At 36.4% G+C, this 10,134-nt stretch overlaps 1 long non-coding RNA gene across 1 annotated transcript; it reads left to right on the plus strand.

The window, feature by feature from the left end:
* Window positions 1–733: 733 nt before the first annotated feature.
* On the plus strand, window positions 734–7,130 carry LOC135674352 (uncharacterized). The gene is made up of 3 exons (XR_010513594.1): window positions 734–1,019; window positions 5,606–6,321; window positions 6,454–7,130. It is a non-coding gene; the product is annotated as an uncharacterized LOC135674352 (long non-coding RNA).
* Window positions 7,131–10,134: the final 3,004 nt, after the last annotated feature.

The raw sequence follows: 10,134 nt of genomic DNA on the forward strand, positions 1-10,134 counted from the left end.
TCCAAAAAAAATATTACACTCGAGTTACACCGATTCACATAACATATTAAAAATGTATTAATTTCTACATAGAATTATCCTAAGTTCATCATAAAAGTAATTATAAAATCTTATATTTTTATATTTTTATTGATTTAGTTATATTCGAAATTGAAATTAGTTAAACTCAATTACCAATCTATTTTTAAAATTATATTTTTTATATATATATATTTTTAGGATGATTAATTATCAAAACTTTGAGAACTTTACTAGAATATGAACCTAATAAAAATTATATTAGTTTTTATTTTATTTTATGATGAATTAAAAATAAATTTATATAAAATTAATATATTTTAAATATATTCTTAGAATGAATAACTTGAAAAAACCTAATTCAAGAGCCTTATATAAAACTAAAAAGAGAAAGAAAAAAAGAGAGAAACACCTTATAAAAGTCAAATATGAGGCATCATCTAATAAAAGTTTATTACTAAAAATCTTTTTAATAAATTAAATAATTTTAATTATATTTTATATTTTAAATCTAAATTAGTTGATATCAACGACAATAGAGGCTCTTAATTTATATTGTATGTCCAATTCTTGGAACGACAGATACACGTCAAAAAACACACCTCATAAAAAAAATTAAAGACCACAAACATTCGTGAGAGTTATTCCCTCCAGAAAGTATATAAACAAATGTGTAGAGCGTGATATGATCCTAATATAATATTACATGATATAATATAATATGTCCGTCTTGCGCATATTTTTCGGCCGCTTTATCCCGTTGCCGTGCCGGCGACGGTCCCATCGTCTCACCCGTTGCCCCTTCTCCTCTGCTTCAAGCGGCGGCGTGGCCCTTCTCGACCTTGTTCTCGCCCCTCAACCACCATATCCTCAACGGATGGTGTTGTCCCCTTCACCGTCGAGCTGCTTCTTCTTTCACCTTCCCGAATCGAGGGTTTCTGCAACGGCCGTCGAGCTTCCTCGTCATTCACCTCCCCGAATCAAGGGTTTCTGACCTTCTGGTAAGCTGTTATATATTTTCCTGATTCTTATTCTCGAAATCATCATTTCTTTCAGATGTTGGCGATCTGATGGTTGATTTTGCATTTTCACTTGATTTCTTCTTCTTCTTCTATTTATAGAGGCTTGGAGTTGTAACATTAGGGAATTTTTCTAATGAAGAATGGGGCATATTAATGTTACCTCTATCTCATGGCAGAATTAGAAAGAAACTTACTATTCACAACTCAACTATAAAAATAAAATATTATTTTACTATTCACAACCTCATTATTAACGATTTTATTTTTTTCCCACAAATCTTTATTTCATTCTCGTTGCCGACGTCGCTTGACGCCGTCCGACCCCACTCGTCACCCTTGACCCCCTTGACGCAGTCCTTAGAGGAGGAGGAGAACGAAGAAGAAGTGAGTATTTACGTCGGGATAATTTAGAAATATTAAAAAATTATATTATGGGATAGTGAATAGTAAAGAAAAATGGACTGTAAATAGTAATCTTTATAAGAAAAGGCATCAAATGATATTTACAAAAAGCCTTGGTAATTACATGGCATCCAAATATTGGCATCAAATTTATGAGCATTTTGAGATTATGGTGGTATTGGCAGTATATTCGAATGGGATTGTGATAGTATGTATGGCTTCAAATCATGATTATTTTGGGATCCATCACCATACGCATTTCTAGGTCTGCTTCTGATTTGATAGACCAATTGACCCTACAGCTGGGTGAAAATGGCCTAGAACTAGGTAACCCAAATTGGTCAAACTCGGGTTTTAATATTGTGGCCATCATGCCTTATAAACCATTATAATTCCTCCATCATTTCCAGTGTGTGGGACATCATCTCTTATTAGATGCATTAAACACACTATTGTGAACATTTTGTTGGTGATCTTATGCTTATACCACTATTGGTTTTGGCTACCACTTATTGAGAATATGCTTCAAAAACAGTGTTTGCTTCATGTCTAAACTCCATAACCTTGCTTGATCGAACTCCCTATCCTGTTTTATGAAATCTGACCTGTGTTATATGTTGAACCATATTTGTTGTTCTTTGGTCAAGGAACCCATTTCTTGAGAAGAATCTATAGAGCCACAGCTTTCATCTAGTCGCAAATTATTGGTGCAAGCTAAATAGCTTGGCCTTCAGCAAAACATACTAATATTGAGATTTGAAACTGGTTTAAAGTTCTTAGTTTTGATTAATTGATGACAACCTTGATTTTTCCAGTTAAGTTGTTTTAAGCTTCTTTTTTGAACCGTATTGTCATGGACTTAGCTGGTTTTGCCTAAGTCGTGCGGCACCCTTACGTGTCCGTCCGCAAAGGTCAGCCTCTCCAAAGCCTCCCATGGTCCCTTAAGACCTACAAAAGAGAAAACGGGTTAGAGAAAACGTCTCACTCGGGATCCACAAGCAAACATTCCAGGAAATACTTCATAGACAATGAAAATTACAAGCAGACTTTACAAGCTCTAAACAGTTGCACAACAAAGGGTCAAAATGATCCACTACAGACCGAAAATCTCTTACAAGTGTCCACATGACATAACCTTTATTTACAAGCCTAAAACGGTCACCAAACCCAACTAAAATGGGACTATTAAGCCTTCAGTCGTCCCTCTACATGCTGTGCAAAGCATGAACATACCAAAAGACACGAACATACATAAGCATTACATCAAACATCCTGTTTAGAAGTTTGTCCGTGATAGTATGGCTTAACTTGAACTTGTATATGTATCAACAAGTTTCTATGAACAATTCCACTCCATACATACATACATGCAAACCAACATGGTATTATATCTTAAGACATGTTCGCATGAGACCAAATAGATGGCAAACCAAAACTCATAAGCACTTGTTACAAATTACAAATGTTTGTTACATCTATGTAGGGAATATGCAAATTGGCATGAATCCACGTTTTGCTGCAAACTGCCTCAATTTTATATCATTTTGCTGCAAACTACATCATAACAATGAGGTGACAGAAAAAAAACCCCAATTCTTGGAAAAAATATCACACTTTAATACAGTGATAATTTAGTTTGCTAATTTTTGCGCAAATGTCAAGTCATGCTCTATTTATTTGTATAAAGGAAAATTTGTGGAGGATTTGCAATATCTATTTTATACATTGTCCATAGAAAAATTAGCTTGCATCTCAAACAATTAGAGATTCTCTTTTGGTAAATGCTGTGGAAAATTTGTTGGCAAAGATATTACACCTAAGGTTCAAATTAGTGGATGATACTTATTTGGTTGTTTTCTAACTTCAGAATGAGATGCAAATTCATTATTTGTCACTGTTCTATGAACCGAACACACAGATAGTCTTCTTTAAAGATTTAGTGATATTATTTAACATCCTATATATGGTGCAAATCTTATTAATAGGACTTGATTTCTTGCATAGCGAAGTAGTGGCCAGAACTGACTTTCACTAATACATACTTGCAAAAGTTAAACTAAAAATATGCTTTAGAACAATAAATCTAGTAGAATTGCTCTATGTTCGATTAGAAAAATGTCCATAGAAAAATGAAGCTGTTGCTGTTCCAATAAATCTAGTGGAATTGCTCTATGTTCGATTAGTCAGCTGGACCTGGGACTAAAAGAATTGAGATGGAATCTCCACAAATTTGACTTTTCAAGCCCAAGATCTACCAGATCTCTGAACAGACTAATGCAGCAAAGAAAGTTATGAACAGACTAATGCAGCAAAGAAAGTTATTATTCGTGTCATGGATAGAGGACATTAGGAAGTCAACTTCATAACACGAGAAGTGCTAAATCTTGGAAATCCTAGATCCAGGAAGGAAACCCGAAATACTTGTGGAGAAGGAAAAGAAGAAAAATTATGTCTTCATTGATCTTCAAATATTTTGTTGCAAGATGTATCTCGAAATCATTAAAAATCATTTTTATTTCAGAAATCTTCATGTTTGTTATCCATGTAAAAAGAAATCTTCCTTCTGCCAAATAAGATAATGGATCATGCAAGTAAGCATTACGTTCTTGATCTTGCCATGAAAAATGCAATTTTTTTGTAATTTTTGCAAATAACCTGAAAGTCATATATCATAACTATGGTTGATGTGGATAAAAAATTGTGCTTTCTAATCAGATTCAACCACAGAGAATCCACACATTACTAAATCATTAGCTTGTAGCTGCAACTGATTTAACTAAACTGTCTTGCTACGAGAACAGTGATATTTATTATTAAAATTGATATCCATGTTGCATGTTCTCTACGACCTGCTAGAAAGATATAAATTGACAGTTTGCCATTTTAGCTATCAGTTAACCCAAAGCAACTTGCTGCTAAAGAGGAATACAGATGTTTTAAACATCAGAAGTATTGGTTTCTGGAGATTCTGTGCATCAATAGACAGATCACAATGGTGATGAGATCTTAGGGATCAGCAATATATTGCATACCTGCTATACATGGTTCTTTCATGTGATTGTGTGTGTGAATGCATCTCATAACTGGGACTAGATTTTGGGAATTGGCACAATCTTGTAGACCAGATATACATGGTTCTTTCAGGTCCGAACATACCTTTGGACTGGCCATGAATTTTTAGGATACCCATAATTCAACTATTAGCTATCAGACTTTTTACTGTTAATCCTCAGCTGGCACTTCAACACCTGCCTTTACACCTAAACTTCACTTTTCTAATTCCTCTCACTCTGGCACTCATTCATTCGCTCTCATTCTCTTTTACAGACACATGCAAACACACATTGATGTGCTTCAACATACATGCAAACACAAATTGATGTGCTTCAGCACTTACAATTGTAGTGATTGATCGTAGGCCTTCGCAAGAAAATCTATCTTATCTCAAGGTGCTAACCATGGAATATAAGATCTTCTGTACTACCATAAAGTTAAGGTATTTTCATCTTTCATTGGAAAATTTTTGAACCTGATGATAGAAACTCACTTTGATGATGAACCTGAAGTCTTACTGACACTACATAAAGGAGAGATGATGAAACACTTACAGAAGTGGGAAGCTATAAGTCTTTCAACTTGTCACAAATAAAATATAACTAATATAAAGGAATTCTGCAACTACATTTAGATTGTTGTTGCAAATACTTTTGGACCTAATTCTAGAAACCTGAACTGATGTTGTCCTTGAAGTCTCACTAGCATCAAAACATTGAGATGAGGAAACACTTGCAAGAACCAGGAAGCCACAATTCATTCAACTTGTGACTAGTAAAATATAAATAAATTATAAGGGAGCAAATTCAATGTCATTCAAGACAACATTGAGCTTCAGAAAGGATAACCAACATCATTGCAATTCTACTCAAAATAAGAGATAATGCCCATTTAATAGTCTTCAATCTGTAAACGTTCAACATTATATCCTTTGTGCATCTTAGCCAATATCAGTGACATGGTTGATCAAATTTTATTAGTATGTTTCTGTTTATATTCCAAACTGTAATGATTATGATCATGGCTAATTTTTTGACATCATGCGATCAAGTCTGAAGCTATTACAGATAAACACAAATACTGACATATACTATTGCATCTGTTGTCAGTGGATGTCGTCTGATCCGTCAGACATGGAAGAAGCAAACATGCCTATGTTCCTGCTGCAACAGACGGACTGTACATCTCATGGATGAGATTGAGTTTTCGGAAATAGTCGATGGATGGCTATGTACCTTGGTTGCTGAACCAGTGGAATTGGCTGAGGTATTTCTTGCTGCTGTCCGAAGTGCAGAACGGTAGAAAATATGAACGCTGGCGCCAAGTGCTAGTTATGCATGGTCTTCTTGTTGTTTTTGATCTCTCATTATGGCCTGTGCTGTAAAGTGCCTCCAATCTGGTTGTTGATGCCAGTACCAGCCTTTCTCTGAGATGCCTGACATGCAAAGTTGACGCAGCTGCATGGTTTTAGGAATCCAATGCCGACATCGAGGAGCTAGAATTCCAAGTTCCTGGGTCATTGTACCGGTGATCCGACCCTGCTACTCAACTACTTTCAAGAAACCATGGGTCTGTAGAAATATGGTGATTCTAAAGCTTCAAAAACAGTGGCTTCTGCTGATTAGAACAGATCTCTTCATGCTGCAAGTCGTCCGCAGAACCCAGGACGGGGAGGTTCATGATTAGTCTCAGAAACAAGACCTATCCCATCAATCTTTCTTCGGCAGTACTACAAAACATGATATGGAGCAGAAGTGTGCAGCTGGCGGAGAACAAAGCTCACATGGATGATCTACGTCCTCTGAACTACAGCAGAGAGGCTCAGGTAATGGAAACATCGAGATGTCCTGTTTCATCACAGTTTGCTTCTTCTGTCACACCGCGTGATTGCATCACATCACATGTTCATCCAACTATTTGTTGTGCTAAATCTTACGTTGTTTGTGTTTGGTAACAGTTCTGCTGATGCTTTCGCCGGATCTCATTAATAGCGATTGCAATTCGTGGTATTCCATTTAGTGGTCAGATCAAGATTGCAGTGAGGATCTGTTACTTGTGAGCTTCTTTTGGAGATAGGATCTGGAGAAACTTCACTTGGATTCAAGCAGCTCCATAGCATATCATGAACAACAGCTACCAGAATTTATTTGTTGATGAGATGTTAGAACTTTTGTTCGGGCCAAGCTGTGGCTAAAAACTAGATTAAAGTGCAGTGGTAGAAGACTTAGCAAGAAACGTGAGAGCATTTAGAAGATTGGTGCTGTGATCGGCCGTAGTGGCATGGCAGTGCAGCTTTTGCCCGGCGATCATCCAAGACTTTGATCGGCCATTCTCTCGCCAAATCCTTCGGCACCCAACACCAAGTTTTCCTTTTCTTCTTCTCAAGGAGAGAAAAATATAAAAAGGGTTTTAGAAGTCGATTTCTCATTCGGGTTTCTTATACTTCGGAACTCTGGCACTGTTCGTAGCATAGTTTACCTTCTCTCTATATACATCATGGCTAAAAAGTTATCTACTCTCATATATCTTGTTTGGTGGGCAAAGATAAGTAGTGACAGTTTAAATGAAATCTTTACCGACTCAATTACTTGATATCTTTATAGAAAAATGTTTGATAGGCTTTTGAACTCTCAATCCTTTTCTACTCAAACTTGTTTAAATGCATCAAATAAGTACAAATACTTAATATCATGCCATCATTTCTTAGCAACAAAATAATAATGAGTAAAATATTTATGAATTTTTTGTTAAACGTGGTTGATAACGTTTATGATTTTATTATCAAGAATCAAAATCTTTCCCGTAAGTGAATATAGTACACAATCATTTTAAGTGTAATAATATCAGTGAATTTTTATTCTGGTCAAATCCAAAATTAAGTAATAATATCTATGTACTCAAACCTATTGACCTGTGTGATCGTATCTATTGACCTGCAACGCCGTACCTGCTGGTGGCCGATTATAATTTCTTTAAATCCTACATTAATGAGTTAGTCTTCGCGTGCCGTGTGTAAGTGGTGGCGTGTGCAGTCATCGAACTTACATTTATCCCCAGAATATATATATATATATATATATATATATATATATTCTTTAGTTAATATTACCATTAAATAATATGTTATTAATTACAAAATGTTTAATTTTAGTTTAATTTACCTTATCCAAAAGTCATACCAGCGACCAACTTCTATAGCTGACGTACCTTAATAGTCTGATATGATGTTTCACTATAGCTTTATGCATCGATGCAGTACTCTTATTGTGTCTCCTTTGTACTCTCTTGTGCAATAATTCATGCATTGCATGTGAAGATAAACAGTTTCTTTTCCTATTCTCCAATTCTAAATTACGTACAAGAATTGATTTGGTTATTCCATTTTCCTAAAGGAAATTATGGAACAGTTTCTTTTTCAAGGAGATGTTTTATTGTAATGATTCTAAAAAGAGAACTATGATAGAAAAATAAGAACAAAAGAAGAAAGCCTTTAGTGATTTACAAAACAATGTTGTGACATTATAAGAATCAAGAAAAAAATATTTAATAGAATAAAGATTTCATCCTTTTTTTTTTCTTTTCTTTTCTGTATATGATATGTAAAAGAATATATCATTGGCAAATCTTAACATAACCTTATTATTATTATTATTATTATTATTATTATTATTATTATTATTATTATTATTATTATTAAAGAAGAACAGAATCCACCAAGCTCTAGCCAATATATAGTGTAGAAAAAATCAATGTAAGTCACCAAACACTAAACAAAATATAATGTAGAAAGGGTCAATGTTAGTGCCGAATATTTAGATCGCAAACAAGTAATATTATTATCGTCCTAGAGTTCATCCTTACCATCATAAAAAATAATCATTAGAGCCCATAAAATCGATGAATCATGATTGACCGCATGTACGACTAAAAGACTTAATTAGTAGAGATAAAGCCCGTGTAGCCCATTAAGAATTGCCTTACTCACGGTGTGTTCATGGTGCTTCATGTAGAACAATCGAAGCTAATAAAGAAGCAACAAAACTAATCTAACCTACTTTTGCAGCCAACAACAGGCAAAGAATAAAAGTAAAGCATTCAGTCCAAATGAAGCTTTGGTGCTTCCAAATGAAACAAGAACACCTTTTGAGGAGGCCTCATGCTCGGTTTTGATGGTGGGTATCAGTCCACACACAAGCTTCGAAGACATCCCACCAACAACAAGAAGAAGAAAAAGGGAAATGTTAAGCGCCATGAAATGCTGCACAAATCAATCACCAACATGATTGAGATTCTTCAGCTGTGATAGCAAGTACACAACCAGAAGCGATGCAAAATTGATCCCGGTAGAGCTCTCTGAACCCCTCTCTCCCAGATGACAAAGCACGTTGGAAGCTTCCATGTTTCTCCCAGCCATGAGTCCACGGGCAAAGATCATGGTCAGCTGGGAATGCTTTTGCATCCTCCTGTGAACTGTCAAACCTTCGGAAATGAACTCCCATCTCTCACAGTGCACTGGAGGATGAAATTTCCAATGACAGCAGCAAGTTGTGGGAATCTCACATGTGCAGCATGATCCTATCGAGGAGCAGATCTCTCTGTCGGCTACTTGATTTCCCACTGCAATGCTCAGCTTTCACAGAGGGAGTTGATTAAAGCATCCCATGTTCAGAACCGAACTGTGAATCCCTGTGAACCTTCACTTGGCACTTGCGACCTCATACTATGCTTGCAGATCTGAATGCTTTGAATGATGAAACCTGCACGGGCATCGTGAACTTTTAGTCGGTGACATCAAGTTTCTGATAGAAGGATCCCAATGCATTTGCATTCTCATCCCTCGAGCTCTACCAACCTGTTCCCACTTCAAGAACCTCATGCATTTCCAAGTCTTAAGACCCGTAGTGTCAGGTTGCTTATGATTTATGCCCCAACAGTGTCAGAAAGTGAAGTTTGGTGTAATGTAGGATCCACAAATCATGCAAGTACACGATGTTTTATGATGGATAAGATTTGTTGAGTACTTAAAACTTGGCTCTTACCACTGAGAAATTATTTTGGCAAATTATATGAAGTGAATTATTAACCCTCAAGCAAACATCCGAACCCTTTCTGCTACTATGGTGAACTTGGATCAGGTCTCCGGTTCAGTCGAGATTCGACTGCTTCAGCTTCCTGGAGTAGCAAGGGAATGCAAGCTGATGAAGAATAATTTAGACAGCCAAGAACCATTGCGGGTGGGTGATCAGTAAATGTCACAGCTACACACTGGTGCAACCATGCGATGCCTTGGTGGTCAAGCTAATAATAATTTTGCAACAGCACTGAATAGCTGCATCTAATCAGACCACACTGGTGCTCAGTCACCCATAGCTGGGCAACAAACAATCAAACCCCTGCAAGAAATTTGTCCCACCTCAAGGCCTCATATTGGCTGGCAAAGTGTGTGGATGTGACTGGAGTTTTCTCCGAGCAGAGATGCCATTGGGCGGAGAAGAGAACATGGGCGTCCACCATCACTGCTCTCGAAATGACTCTATGCCATCCTTGGACTCCCATTCGATCGAGCTATCATCATGTCGAGAACTTCAAATGGTTCGTCGATATGCCGAGTGCTCCGAGTAGTCCATTCATGCCATCC

Source organism: Musa acuminata, chromosome BXJ1-5 (assembly GCF_036884655.1).
Source record: "Musa acuminata AAA Group cultivar baxijiao chromosome BXJ1-5, Cavendish_Baxijiao_AAA, whole genome shotgun sequence".
NCBI classification, from domain to species: Eukaryota; Viridiplantae; Streptophyta; class Magnoliopsida; order Zingiberales; family Musaceae; genus Musa; species Musa acuminata.